This window comes from Manis pentadactyla, chromosome 8 (genome assembly GCF_030020395.1).
Source record: "Manis pentadactyla isolate mManPen7 chromosome 8, mManPen7.hap1, whole genome shotgun sequence".
Lineage (NCBI taxonomy): Eukaryota > Metazoa > Chordata > Mammalia > Pholidota > Manidae > Manis > Manis pentadactyla.
Genome location: NC_080026.1, coordinates 134,305,461 through 134,320,495, shown reverse-complemented (window position 1 = coordinate 134,320,495; position 15,035 = coordinate 134,305,461).

Genomic DNA, 15,035 nt, shown 5'->3' with positions numbered 1-15,035 from the left:
CCTGCTTTCCCTTCCAGCGTCTCCTCCCAACTGTCCCCCAGCCTGCTGCCTTCCATCTGCTCCTCCGAGGAGCCACTCTTGTGCCCGTCTCTTTGCATCGGCTCTTCCCTCTGCCTGGAGTGCTTGTCCCACTGGTATTCTCATGGTTTAAATATCACTCCCTCCAAGAGCCTTGTCCCCCTGCTTCAATCCCTCGTCCTCCTCTCTGTGCAGCTGCACGGCGGCCTGGCATTCCCCTTGCTTGTTCATGCCCCTCATTCCCAGCCTGCCTTCTGAGGGTTTGTCCCACCGGGGCTGGGAGCTGGCTTGCTGTTCACTGCTCCGCTTCCCATAAAGAATGCCTGCTGCGCGGCTGCTGCTCACGAGATATTTGTAGAATTAGTGGTGAATGTACAACTTTACACAGTTTTTTCCTGACTAGATGTGATACTGAAGCTCTTCCATGCTGCCAGGTTTCTTTTCCAACGACTGCATTGTAGTCTACGTATTTCAGACACTAACATTTATTTACCCATTTTCCCAGTTTGGACATTTACGTTAATTTCCACTTTTCTGTATTATAAGTAATTCGTCAATGAACATCTTTACATGTAAATCTTTTTATGTATTTCAGATCGTATCCCTAGGATAAAGTTCCAGAAATGAAAATATTGATCAACAGGATCATTTGTCCTTTAAAAGACGGCTGTGCTATAGGGAAAAACCACTTGGTATTTTGTATAGATTCTATAACTATTTATTATCAAATGGCCCCCCCAGAAAATATATACATCTACAGTGTTATAACAATGGAGTCCTTTCTGCCCAACACTGTGGAAAGTGCTATGGGTACAAATAAGGAAAGAAAAATCTAACCTGTAAGAAAAACATGGTGGGGGACTGCAGGAGACCAAAGCCCTGGCCTAACGTGACTATGGAGCATGTTGAACAGTCCTTAGGGACAAGCAGCCAGATCAGCAGTGAGTCTGATGGGAGCTGGAAGCCTGTTGGGTTCTTAGAGGGAGTCTTGTGCCTGCTCTGGTCTCTCTGTAACACTTCGTTTTGCACATTATAGTTTATAAATCAGCTTCACCACATTCTCTTGGGTGACCGCCCAAGAGATCCACCCAAAGAGATGTTCAGGGGTTGGGTGTCAGTGTTCTTGCTTGCGGACAGAGGCTCCGGCCGACTGGCCCAGGGTCACACAGCTGGACCTGAGCTCAGAAGGTCCAGCAAGCCCACTGCCATGCCCCCTCCTCCAGACCTCTCCCACCCCCTGCACTGAGTTGGTGCTCAAGTACACTCTGCGTGTCACCATGTCACACAGAAATGGCTGAAAGGATTGTCCGTGATGTGGAGGGCAACTTAGAGGTGGGCTCACGTAATGTAGCCCACGCAAGTTCACAGGAAGGGACCTCAAACACAGGCCACGTCTGCCAGGAGGGCAAAGCTGAGTTTTGTCCAGGGCCTTGTGTAGATGTAGGCTGCAGTGACTCCACAGACACCAGCAGGGGCTTGGGTCAAGCCAGAAGGCCCGGGGAGGCTTCCCACAGCAGTGTTTGTCTCAGGACGCCATACCAGCCACCCTGTGCTTCAGCCTGCAGTGGGGGCTCGGCTGGGGGTTGGTGGAGGTGCAGAGAACCTCTGTCCTACCCATTCAGTGTAGAGATAAGGAAACCAAGGCACGGAGAAGTGAACTCCCCAAGGTCACACAGCAAGTTAGTAAGGAAGCCCAGACAGTATTCTTCTCCATTATAGCATGATGCCTCTCATCCGTAGAATATTATTTAAGAAATGCAGCTTTATTATTTCCAAGGACTTAGAGTTATACTGAAAAAAATATCACCTGTCCAAAGCTCTTCAGGAAAAACTTTAATGAACAAATAACTTATGTTCTATAGACAAACAGACATCGTTTTCCCAAGGGCACTTGAAAGTAATCTCCATATATCTTCAGATACCTTTTTTTCCCTGTGGATTTTCTTAGCACACTCTCTTTAGGAATGAACAAAGGTGTGCTTTGTCCCAGTTATTGTTGAGACTATCACAAACCCCAGGTGCAGGGGCCTGGCAGAGGAGGATCTGCTGCCCCTGTGAGCTAACTGGATGTCACTGCTCAGGGGCATGATACGTGACTACACAGGGAAACGCACAACACTCCTAGGTGACCAGACACCTCAGCGGGCTGAGGCTTGGGAGATGGGATGGGCTGATGCAAGGGCCATAAGGTTTTATATATTTTTCTGTGCCAATAGAACTGCCACTGATATTTTTTTACCCCATCTGCACATTCCATCCATGGCATAGAGTGAAAAGGGGTGTGGGCCTCAGCATGAAGCGCCAGCCAGCTTGCCTGAAGGGGAACGTTCTGGAAGGTGTGGCTACAGAGACGGCATCATGGCCCCTTCCTCTTCCCTGTCTTTTGCTGGCTTTGCCCCTTCAGATCTGCTCCCCTGTCTTGAGCAGACCATCAAGTTGGAGGCCACGTAGCTCTTCATTAATAATTCCTGTAAAAGTCTTTTTAAAAATATTTGCACTGATGTCACAAGAATTGATTCCTCTAAGAATTGCATGCCATGATTACACGATCTTTTAAGTTACATTAAAGCAATCCTTTAACAATAAATTAGATCTCTACCTCATCAACCGTCTTGTGATAAGAAAGTCTTAGAGCCACTTTAACATATCTTTTAACATATCTTCTCAAAAAAAGAGACTGGTCTACTTGGGTGCTAGAAGGAAAAGAGGAGTTCATTTTAGATTTCCCTTCTCCACTCCCAAACGTGCCTGCTCCTAAGGGTGGGGAGTTTGGTGCCAAAATTATTAAAATCATAATGAGATGAGTTGTGAGCTAACATTCCAACTTCTGGACCTGGTTGGTAGGGTTTTGGTAATCAAAAAAAAATTTTTTTTTCTTCTTTTCATTCAATCCAAAATGACAGCCTTGCAAATTCCTCTGTGGTGTTCAGCATGCTCTGCAACATGACAGCAACCATAATTCAAATTTACAGCTGGGTTTGTGTGTGTGTGTGTGTGTGTATGTGTATGTGTGTGTGTGTGTGTGTGTCTTTTTCTTTTTAAAACTAGTAATGTAGTTGTAAATGCAGCATTTCTTTCATTACCTATTCATTAAAGATATGACATGAAAACACAGTTTCCATGGAAATGGCTTTGAAGATTCTGGTACATAATAAGAATTTCATTGTTTGCACTACAGCACAGATAACTGGCAGGTGTCACTGTGGCTAGTAAAGCCTCACTGAGCTCCATGAGTACGTGTAAGGGCAAAGGGCAGTGGGTGGGTCCTCCCCGCGCGCCTGTGTGCGAGCAGAAGCTTTGCACTAGCACACACACAAGCACTTTATGATGGAGAGCTACGACCTTTCCAACACACTTAAATATTGAAACATTCCAAATACAAAGAGCCCGAATAGTTGCATTCAGTGTTTAACACGAGTCCTTTTAACATAAAGCTTTGCCTCTGCTCATGTTTGGGCAACGATGGGTTCAAATCGTGGCTCTTCTGCTCATTAAAGCTCAGGGTGACTTGGCCTCTCTCTAGGGCTTCATTTTCTCATCTGTGAAATGGGGCCATATACGTAATTGGTGCATTACATATTATATTTATGTACTGGAATCTTGTGAGGATTAGAGGGGAAATGCCACGACATGCTCAGCAGATTCCTGTTTCCTATAAAGTGCTCTGAACCTTTGAGGTGGTGGTGTCATCATTGCTGATTGTGCCATTAACAGGTTGATAAAAACTGATGGGTACTAAGCTTCAGGCCCAGCTCAGAGGCCCCTTCTTCCCAAAGGTAAACATGATCCCTCCTTGCCCTGAGGAGCCACAAGAGGCCCCTGCCTCTCTTTCCACACCTTCCAGCTCCCTTCACCTTCAGTGATTTAGGGGTTTCTCCTTCTCTCCCAGAGGCCATGCCCTCCTGGAGGTCAGCGACCACACCAGCCTTTCCCATCATGGCCCACGGCCTGGCACAAACTCAATACCTTTCCACAGAAGAAAGGTTTGATTTATGAAAAATTAAATGTATTAAAACCCACCATGTGAACTCAGTTTGGGAAATGAGGGGTTTTTTATTGTTACTGTTTTGGTTTGATTAAGGAGATGGGAGTAGCATAGGGAGGCCAAGATAGTTTTAAAAATAAATTTAAAAGAAGATAGGAAATGCATGACACCAGGCTGGAAATGAATGTCCTGAATGTCTAAGATACACTGCTGTTTGAAACATTCTCCGTCCGACTGTCTGCAGGGCCCCAGGACCAGGGCGAGGATCACGAGTCACTTGGTGCCAGCTTCAGCATGGCATCCTCTCAGGACTCTTACTAGGTTTTGCACTCCAGGCACTGGCATCTTCACCCTAGTCCCAGCCCTGGGGGCGTATGGCAAGCACGATCCTGTGCGTGTTTGCTCTAGGTTGCGATACAGGGCCCTCTTGGACCTACTCACATGAAGTGCTTTCCCTATAAAGCAGTAAAGACAGGAACGCTTCCTACCACAGCAGATGCAGATGTAAGTGGGTGACACTGGCTGTTACACTTTACAAAGTGATGCAATTTGGGTCTTATTTATAAGCAGACTTTAATCCAGTTCTGCATGACTGTAGCACAATTTACTCAAAACATGCCAAGAAGCCTTCTAGCCTATTAAAATAAGTGTTCCACTGTCTTCATCTGTACTGCAAATCCCAATTGCTGGCATCCAGATGAGAGAGATTCAGCCATGGAGACATGCTTGACATAGACCATAACTGTAGAACCAGAATTTTAATTGCCAGAAGTATTCCTTGAATAGTTAAACAAGTAAGGGCAAGGGGTAGAGGGAGGGAGAGAGACAGAGACCCAAGACACCTTCCCTGCCCATTGTTCTGTGCAGAAGGGCTGTGCTCACCACCTTTCCAAGTTGCCCAACTAAACCAAAAACACCTGGAGCCGTCATCATGCAGGAAGTCAACTCGCAGCTGAAAAAGTGATTCTAAAATTTATGTGGAAATGCCAAGGATAGACCTAGAATATTCAAAACAACTTTGAAAAAGGTGAACAAAATTGGACACTATATATATATATATATATATATATGTACATAATCATATATAATATATAGTATGTATTCTAAGATGTGATATACATATATAATGAGGATTTGGCTCCCGTGGTGATGGAGGCTGAGATGGCCCAGGGTCTGCCATCTGCAGGAGGGAGGCCCAGGAGGGCCGGCGGTGCGTTCCCAGGCTGAGCCCAGCGGCCTGCGACCCAGAGGAGCCGACGCTGCAAATCGCAGTCCAGGAGAAGACGGATGTCCCAGCTCCGTCAATGGGGCAGAAAGCAAGAGGGCGCGTTCCTCCTCCCTCCACTGTTAGTCTGGGCAGGAGCTCAGTGGATCAGAGGCAATCTGCCTTCCGAGTCCACCATTTCAAATGCCGATCTCATCCAGAAACACCCCCACAGACACATTAAGAAATGACGTTTGATGGCGACATCCCATGACCCACTCATTGACATAAAAAATTAGCCATCACATCCTGCAGCCTCGGCCGGTGTCCCAAAGAGCAGTGTAGTCCGAGGAAGGGCCGTGCGGACAGGCCGGGTGCGGGCCCACCCAGACGGTGGTGATGCTCGCCCCGCCGAGACACGCTCCAGGCCGCACACTGGCGGCGAGCAGGACCCTGTGCTGGGGCCCGCGATCGCCCGCTTGTATCCGTCGTTCTGGTAGAAGTCCCACCTCAGAGTCTAAAGTGCCCCGCGTTGTGGGGTGAGGCCCTGGGCAAGCCCATAAAAGGCAGAGCCTGGGTTCCCCTCGGAGCCTGTCCCACAGTCCCCGGTTGCTTTGGTTTCTGCTTGCCCAGCACGCAGCCCACCAGGTGGCCTGGTCAGGTGGCGAGCCTGGGAGGAAGCGCACTGGGCACTTACTCACACCCTCTGGCCGGCCTGGGAGGCCCGGATGTGCCTTCTGTGGAGGATCCGGAGGGGCTTTGGTTTGCCACAGGGCCTTCCAGCACCGAGTGTGAACGGCCAGCGCTCCCTGCTTGCTGTGAACGAGCCTCACCGCTGGGGCACCGAAGAAAGCGTTTCCTTGCATTGTCAAGGTCAGAAAGGCGAGTGAGGCGCACAGAGGAGGGGCGGCGTGGCCAGAGCCACACTGGCCCAAGCGCCCCCCCCCACCCCCCCGAGGTCGGCGGCGTGCGGCTGGGGGCCGGCCTAAGGCCCTGCCTCCTCTGTCTCCCGCTGTGGTGCTCTCTGGAGCAGGCCGGCGTCCGCGCACTGCTTGCCTGGGGCCAAGAGCAACAAAAAGTCTGTTTTCTGTTCGATGTTATCTGACCCCTAATTGAGGGCCTGAACAAATTCTCAGGGAAGGCTGCTCGTTCCCCCCAAAGCTGAGAGTCAGGCACTCCCCCTGCACCCCCGCCAGGAGTAGCATCACCTCCTTTCCTGCGTCCCTTCCCCTGGCAAGGGCTGCCCCTCCTTTGGCCACCCCTGGTTCCCCTGGGACCAGGAATAAAGGGTGTCCTCCTGGGGCTCCCCGCCCACCCGTGTGCGGAGACTCCGCCTTAGACACGTGAGCTTGGAAGCTGGGAGGCGACTCTTCTTCGGTTTTAATGGGATTGTTGTCCAGCTCACTGGGTCTGTGAGCAGAAGCTGGCTTTGTGCAGATGAAAGCATGCCAGATGGGGTAACAGGGCATCCGGCCAGCTGGGTCCTGGACACACACACCCCTTTGACCTGGGCAAGTCTTGGTTTCTCTGTCTGTACAATGAGAATAAAACTGCTCCTTCACCAGTTACTGTGAGGCCCCAGCATCACAGGTAATCACAGTTGATTCTACAGTGTAAGATGCTGTATTGCGGAGACGTGGGTGGTTGCTCTGAAGATGGCGACCATGTAAGGCTGGTCACAGAAGGAGACAGAGCCCGAGCCACCAGGGTCTCCTGCCAAGGGAACGTGGGACACCGGCCACACAGGTACTCGCCAGGAAAATTGGACGATGCATATGCCTGTGCGGCAAAATGTTCAGCATATCCGCAGCCCTTAGCTAACCAGAGTCCATTGGCACCCAGCTTTTGAAACAAAACACCCCGAGGTCAACTGCTTGATTGAAAAGATTCAAAATAAAAGCAAATGTCCCCATTACTCCTTGTGCATGTGTCTACTGTTTTTAGGAAGAGAAGAGGGTTTCTAGCTGGCATCTGATTTTCCAACAACGACCTCATCGAGGTTGAGAACCACTTCTGCCTACTTTTCTATGCTTTCTAAGGAAAAGGGTATGAACCACTCTTTACCCTGGGGAAGGGGAGGTTGAAGGCTTATCCCATGAAAAGCTGCTCTCTGTCCGTAAAGAGAATGTGGTCACATGGAGGAATGCATGGTACAGAGAGGGAGCTTTCATTGCAAATGAAGGCTTTTCTACCAGTTACAACTTGACTGGCCGCCTCATGAGGAGGAGAAGGGCTGTTCCCACAGAAGGTTCCAGTGGCATCTAGATAACCTTGTTAGGATGTCCTGTAAGAAAATCCTGCCTCAGAGGGAGCACTGAGCTATGCAGCTTCAGGGATCCCTGCCTGCTCTAACATTGTAAGACTGAAATTAATAGACATAAAAATATTTGTTGAAAACCTATCTAAATTACAACTATTATAGCCAACATTCATTAATGTAAAAAAAATAAATACAATCCTTCTTCAGAATATAAGTAACTGGCCTGTCTCCTCCTGCTTTTTAACATTTTTTCCTCTACAGTTTAATTTTCCAGAAGATTCCCCTCTTCCCATTACAACCTCCCTGATAACTATTCCCATACATAGTCCCAAACACAAATGGTAGCAAAGAGTATTATTTTCCTGAATACAAGTTTGATCACTATATATTCTCGTGGCCTTTCTATTTTCAAGTTTAGAAGGTGGCTCAAACACTGGGGGTGTGGGGTGTAAAGGAACATAAGGTCACATCTTCTGCTGGGTGCTGATGGGTAACATTACCTGTCAGTATCCTACAGGCCATTCATGACCATATGGAATCTGACTTCATGAATAATTTGATTCCCCCTGTTTTCCCAGAGAACCATACATTGTAGTTATTTGATATTATGTGTAATCATTTTCATAAAAGGCAAGCTTTAAAGATTTACACTGCAGATTGTATACACACTCTCTCAAAATGCTTAAATGTATGGCAGGCAGGCATTACACAGGACTAATAGAGAAATTATTCCAAGTCCCAGTCTTCAGCTCTGACCTCTGATATGTCTTCATATCGAATAGCAAAAGGTAAAATTCCACGTAGTAGGAAAAAAAGCACTGTTTGCTCCTAAACTAAAAAATTAAAACTAAATTGATCTCCTACCTAATTTCTTGGCTCTATCAAAGCAATTAGGGTTGTAGACAGTGTTGACACTAGGATTTTCTCTTTGTACAACTTAAATAATGCTTCTTTGTCTTTCATTTTTTCTGGGCATTCCTTTTGGCAACATAACCAGAAAGTAAAGAGTCCTCAGGCCAGCTTCCTGTGAAAGTCTTTTTTTCCAGAAGGGGGCCTCTGCCGGGACCCCCCCGCCAAGTCTCAAGAGAATGGCTTTGCTTCTCAGCATCTGACAAATAAGGCCAGAATGATAGATCTCTCAGCTTAAGGACATCTTCCATATTTATGGAATGACATCTTTCTCCATCAAGATTCATAGTCTAGATTTTCAGCTACCAGGAGGGAATCTCGGCCATTGTCCTACAAGTGTCACATTAATATGACCTTTTCCTTGTTCAGATTCATAGAGCAGAGTGAACAAAGGTCAGAGGCATGCAAATATATAGTTAGAAGATAACCACCACAATTAAATCCTCCTCTTTTAGGTTTCAGATAGCCTGGCAGAGATCCTATTTCATACAGAAAACCTTAACACAATTCAGGGGAAGTTCTGTAAACAGCGCCTTAATTTATGATCCAATATTTTTCTTGAATCCTGAATTTAAAATTAGTATTCTTCTAATCATTTAACAAACTCCTTCAAAAAGGTCAGTCTGCACGAGGTTACAACTGCTAATTTTAAAAACATTATTTCCACAGTAGGTGGAGAGCTGAGAAACTAAATTTTAAGGTTAAATTTAAATGTTTGATATATAAGAATTCTGGGATAAGCATTAATCGTATGATTAAGTGCCTTGTAGGAGGGCACACACTTGTATCATGAACCAGACCTCTTGCATAAAAGTTAGCACTTGTGTAATCTCAGGATTTGTACCATGAGATGACTGACTATTTTTACTGCAAATTATAGCTTACACACAACTGTTGAGTTGCTGAGCCTGGGAGACTTATTCAGTCTGTTATAACTGTTATAACTGTTATTAGTAATTAATGGAAACTGATTACCCGAGGAACAGTCAGTGCTGTACTATTTTGCAGCAGAAATATAAGCCCACTGTTTGCTGTTAAGGTGATTTTTTTCCTTTAAAAATTTCATTAAAACTGCTAGAATTCATGCTGGCTAAAACAGGAGTTTGCAAATTTTCTAAGTACTTTATTCTGAGTATTCTCTTGCAGGATAATTCATTATAATGACTGAGTACTGGTCCGGCTCTATTTGTGTCAAACAATGGCTTCTTTGGAAATGCTAGATGAGCAACAAATGAATGTACACTGCCCTTACAGAGATAAAAATATTGATCTTCAGAGCACCACAGCCTAAAGACTACAGGTTACTGGAAAATAATGACATCTTGTCTTTCTGTTCCAGCCTCCAACACCCCTGATTATCACTAAAGTACTTAATTACCCAATGAGCACATCTTCAGTAATGGGCAGAGTTCTAAAGAGGAACAAAAAATTTTTATTTTATTTTCTTGCTTGTTTTTCCCCCCTAAGAGGTTGAAATTTAGTGCTTCTCCCCTCCTGTAATGTATTCTTGTATTAAGACCATCAAGAAAATACGATACTAGAAGTTAAGAGCTTAATAAATTCAAGCCAACTGGATAATTGGATTTAAAATTAACCAGACACCGTCTTAGTTACTAAAACAATTCCCACTTTCCTGCTAGTTTCCTGGACCCATCTTGGTATTGCAGTTGACTCTTCTCAGCCTAATTCCACTGGATTAAAGAAAACACAAGACGTAACTATTTGCTCCTTACAAGAGCTTCACTCTAAATATAAAGGCTATAAAGGCATTGGTAGGTTAAATAAAAAACAGAATTAAAGACAAAGAGGAATATTTTTAATGATGAAAGAATCCACTAATTAAGAAGACATAACAATCCTACATGTGTTTGCACCCAATCACAGAGCATAAGAACACATTTAAAAAAAAAAAACTTAGGGAGAAATAGAAAAAGAAGTGTAGTTAATGATGTAGCACTCCACTCTCAGTAATTAATGGGCCAGTACACAAAAAGTCAGACAAATAGAGAATAACATTATCAACAAATTTAATTTAAGTGGATATTTACAACAGACTTCATGCAACAACTACAAAATACAAGCGAACATGGGACATTCACTAAAATGAATCTTCCTAAATTTGAAATTACACATAGTATGATCTCTGACCACTATGTAACTTAGTTAGAAGTCAATGCAAATGATATCTTAAAAATGCTCAAATAGTTTGAAATTAAACAACATGCTTCCATGAGACAAAGAAATAATCACAGGAGAAATTAGAAAATATTTCAAAAGAATGATAATGAAAATACAGCATATCAAACTTTTGGGGTTGAAGTTAAAGCAATGGTTAGAGGAAAATGTGTAACTATAAATATTTGTTTTTAAAGGAATAATAGTCTAATCTCAATTATTACATTTCCTTTTTAAGAAATAGAAGAGAAAATTAAACACAAAGAAAATGGAAAGAAATGATAAAGAAATGGAACTCAATAAAATGGAAACAAATAGTAAAATGGAACCAAGAGCAAATTCTTTGAAACTATCAATAAGATGATAAAATGATAAAAACTCTAACTGGATTGATCAAGTAAACAGAAAGAAGACATATTATCAATATAAGGAATGGAAGAAAAAACATCATTACAGATCATACAGGCATTAAAAAAATAATAAAGATCACTTTAAACCAATAATTTGAAAATTTATATAAAATAGACAAACCTTTGGAAGACAAAAATTACCAAAGGTATAACAAGAAAAAATTTAAAAATCTGCAGAGTTCTATATTCACTATAAAAATTGAATTGGTAATGAGAAATCATTCCACAAATAAAACTCTAGGTTTAGATGACTTCGTTGATGAAATTCATCTAACTTTTAAGAAACAAATAATACCAATTTTACACCAAGAAAATAGGGAAAGAAAGGATACTTTCCAACTCATTGTATAAAGTGAGGATTACAGTAATATCAGAACGAGTCAAAAACATTTACAAGAAATGAAAATATGGTATACCTCTTTAATATAAATATAAAATCCTTAGCAAAGCATTAGTATATTAAATCTAGTAGTTCCTAAGTAATAACCCAAAAACTAATAAACAGACAAACCAAGGGTTTATTTCAGGAATACAAGATTGACATAACAGTCAAAAATCAATATATTCACCATATCAAATCAAATAAAGAAGAAAACTATATGATCGCTTCAATACATTTAGAAAAATGATTGATAAAAGAGCTAATAAAAGTTCAATAAAGTTGCTAGATTAGGAAACACAAGCAATAGCCAACTAGAAAATAAAATTTAAAAAATAAGAGACCATTAAAAAAATTTTTTTAATTTTTTTATTGAAGTGTAGTTGATATATAAACATATTAGTTTCAATTATACAACACAGTGGTTCACCAGTTACCCATTATTAAATCCTCACCCCCACTGGTGCAGTTATTATCTGTCTACATAGAAAGATGTTACGGAATCATTGGCTATATTCTCCATGCTGTACTGGCATCCCCGTGACCAACTTATAGTGTGATTGAGAATTTTTGTACCCTGTTATCCCCCTATATTCTCCATGCTGTACTTCCATCCCCATCTAACTTACATTATGAATGAGAATTTGTGCCCATTTATCCCCTTTCTGCAACCATCCCAGCCCCTCCCCTATCGTAACCACCAGTCATTTCTCAGGGTCTGTGAGTCTATTGCTATTTTATTCATTTCGTTTTGTTATTAGATTCCACAAATAACTGAAATCATCTGGTATTTGTCTTTCTCTGCCTGGCTTATTTCACTTAGCATAACACCCTCTAGGTCCATCCATGTTGTTGCAAATGGCAGGATATCTTTCTTTTTTATGGCTGAATAATATTCCATTGTGTATATGTACCACATCTTCTTTATCCATTCATCTATTGATGGATACTTAGATTGTTTCCATAACTTGGCTATTATAAATAATGCAGTGATAAACATAGGGGTGCATATATCTTTTTGACTCAGGGATTTTGTTTTCTTTGGATAAATTCCTTGAAATGGAATTACTGGGTCAAATGGTATTTCTATTTTGTTTTTTGAGGAACCTCCATACTGCTTTCTACAGTGGCTGCACCGATTGGCAGTCCCACCAGCAGTGTAGGAGGGTTCCCTTTTCTTCACATCCTCGCCAACGCTTTGTATTTCTTGTTTTTCGGATAGTGGCCATTCTAACTGGTATGAGGTGTTATCTCATTGTGGTTAAAAAAATAAGACACCATTTTCAATAGAACAAAATACTGTATCTAGGAATTAACAAAGAATACACAAGAGTTTTATGGAGAAAACTTTTAAACTCCCATAAAGTGCATAGATAATAAATTGCATAAATGGGGTGACTGTCATGCTCCTGGATAGGATGATTTAATGTCAACTGTTCCCAAATTACTTTATAAATTTAGAATAATCCCAAGTAGAGTTCCCTCTGGAATTTTTTATAGGAACTCAATACTCTTATTCTGACATATAAATGAGGGGAAAATCCATGATTACCTAAATTAACCGTAAAAAAAGGTTTGACATTCATCCTAACCTACTATGAAGAAATAAAGCAGGATATTAGTATTAAAGCAGGCAACAGACTAATGGAATAGAGACAGATCCATAGATATGAGAATTTAGTATATGAGACAGGTGACACCACAAGTCAAAATGGACAGAACTGATTCTTTTAAAGGAGAGATTTGGGGAAACTTGCTCACTATATGTGAAGAAAAACAAAATCAGATTCCTACCTTTAATGTTATTCCAAAGTAGACTCCAAATGAATTAAAACCTAACTGTGGAATATGAATTTAAAAAGTCTATACAAAAAAGTATAGGGCAGTGTGTTTATGACAGACGAGAAGGAAATAACTTTATAAATGAAATATCAATAGCACAAATCATAGAAGCTTAAAAAATGGATGAATTTAGTTACATCAAAAGTAAGGATTGCTACAAAGAAAAACACTATAGACCAAGATTTTTAAAACATGATAGAAAGGAGTAATTATGTTCAGTGTCTAAAACCAATAAAAGATAAATGGAATATTCAAGGAAGTCCTGCACATCAAAAGAAAAAGACAACCCCAATTAAAAAAATGGGCAGAAGATATAAACAGGTAATTTACAGAAGAGGAATTCCAAGAGGTTGGCAGTAAATGTATCAGCAATCAGAGTGACAGCCATGAGTTGTCATTTGACATCTGTTAAGACTGGCAAACATTTGGAAGTGGGATGACTCCAACCATTGCAAGAAATATGCAGAAGTGAAATCTTCATGAGCTGCTGGTGACGTCTAAAAAGTTATAGCCATTTGGCTGTTCTTAAAGTAAGCATTATAAGCCCTATATATAGCAACCTCAGCCTAAACATACATCCCGAAGAAATTCCTCCACGGATCCAAAAAGGGACATGTGTACATATGTTCCCAAAGAACATGTACAAAGGCAGAATTATTGGTAGTGGTGGGGAGTTGGAGGCCATCGGGATCCCAGCTCTGGGAGAGCGGATAGTTTACTTGGTGTGTGATGGTTGCACACCACGGAATGTTCACTGAAGCAGGAAGCAATGATGTAGATATGCCTTTAGCAGTTTGGATGGATTTTAACCTTAGTGCTCAGTGAAGAAAGTAAGAAACAGAATGAGACATATAACCAAATACCATTTATATAAAATTTTTTAAATGCATATACACAACAATGCACACTTACAAAAACCCACACAAATGAAAACAAACACATTAGTATTGTTCCCTATGGCAGGGAGGGGAATAATAGTAAGGATTAGGGATAAAAGAAAACAAAGATCAACCGAGAGACAAAAATAGGGAAAGCAATATGCATGAAAATATTCTACACACACAAAATTTAGACAGAACATGCATTTATAGTCACAAGGGAAAAATCAAGATGGTATATCTACTAAGTAGATTACTAAAATTATGTAGGGACCTTGTGAATCTTTATGACACAATGCCAAATTTTAGAAAACAATACAAATTACATCACAATTTGAATATGACCTTTTTAAAAAAGAAAGATGGTGTAGACATACACATAAACATAGGAGAAAATTTAAATGCCACAAATAGTAGTATTAAGATGGTGAGATTATGGATAATTGTTTTCCTTTATTTATTGTTGTATTTACATTTATATATTGATTTTCATGGGCTGTCTTATAATTTCTTTGTAATCTATATTCTCACTTCTCTTTCTTTCAAACAGAATACTGACCCTTTACAAATAAATACAGAAAGAAACCCCACATTTTTACCTGAACTTAAAGTGTATCTAGATAATTTGTAGATCTCCAAAATTAAAAAATTGGTCAGTCCATCAGTTATGCCCAGTTTGAATCCAACCGTTGATACTTCAGTGTGGCATACTTCTGTCTTAGTGATCTCAACAGCGAATGCTGCCTTAGTTCCCCTGCTTGACCAGGTGAAAGTCCCTGGAGGACTCTGAGATTTGGAATTGTGCTAAAAAGGACCTCATGTTTAGAACAAGGACCTTAAAGGTTAGACCTTGAAACAGTTCTGTGAAAAAGTTGAATCTGCCCACAATTACATGGATTTTTACTGTGTTCTGAAGGCTAGGCCAGTATCGGGATGGAGTGTGGAGAAATTTGTTTTTTTCCTTTTTCTTTAAAA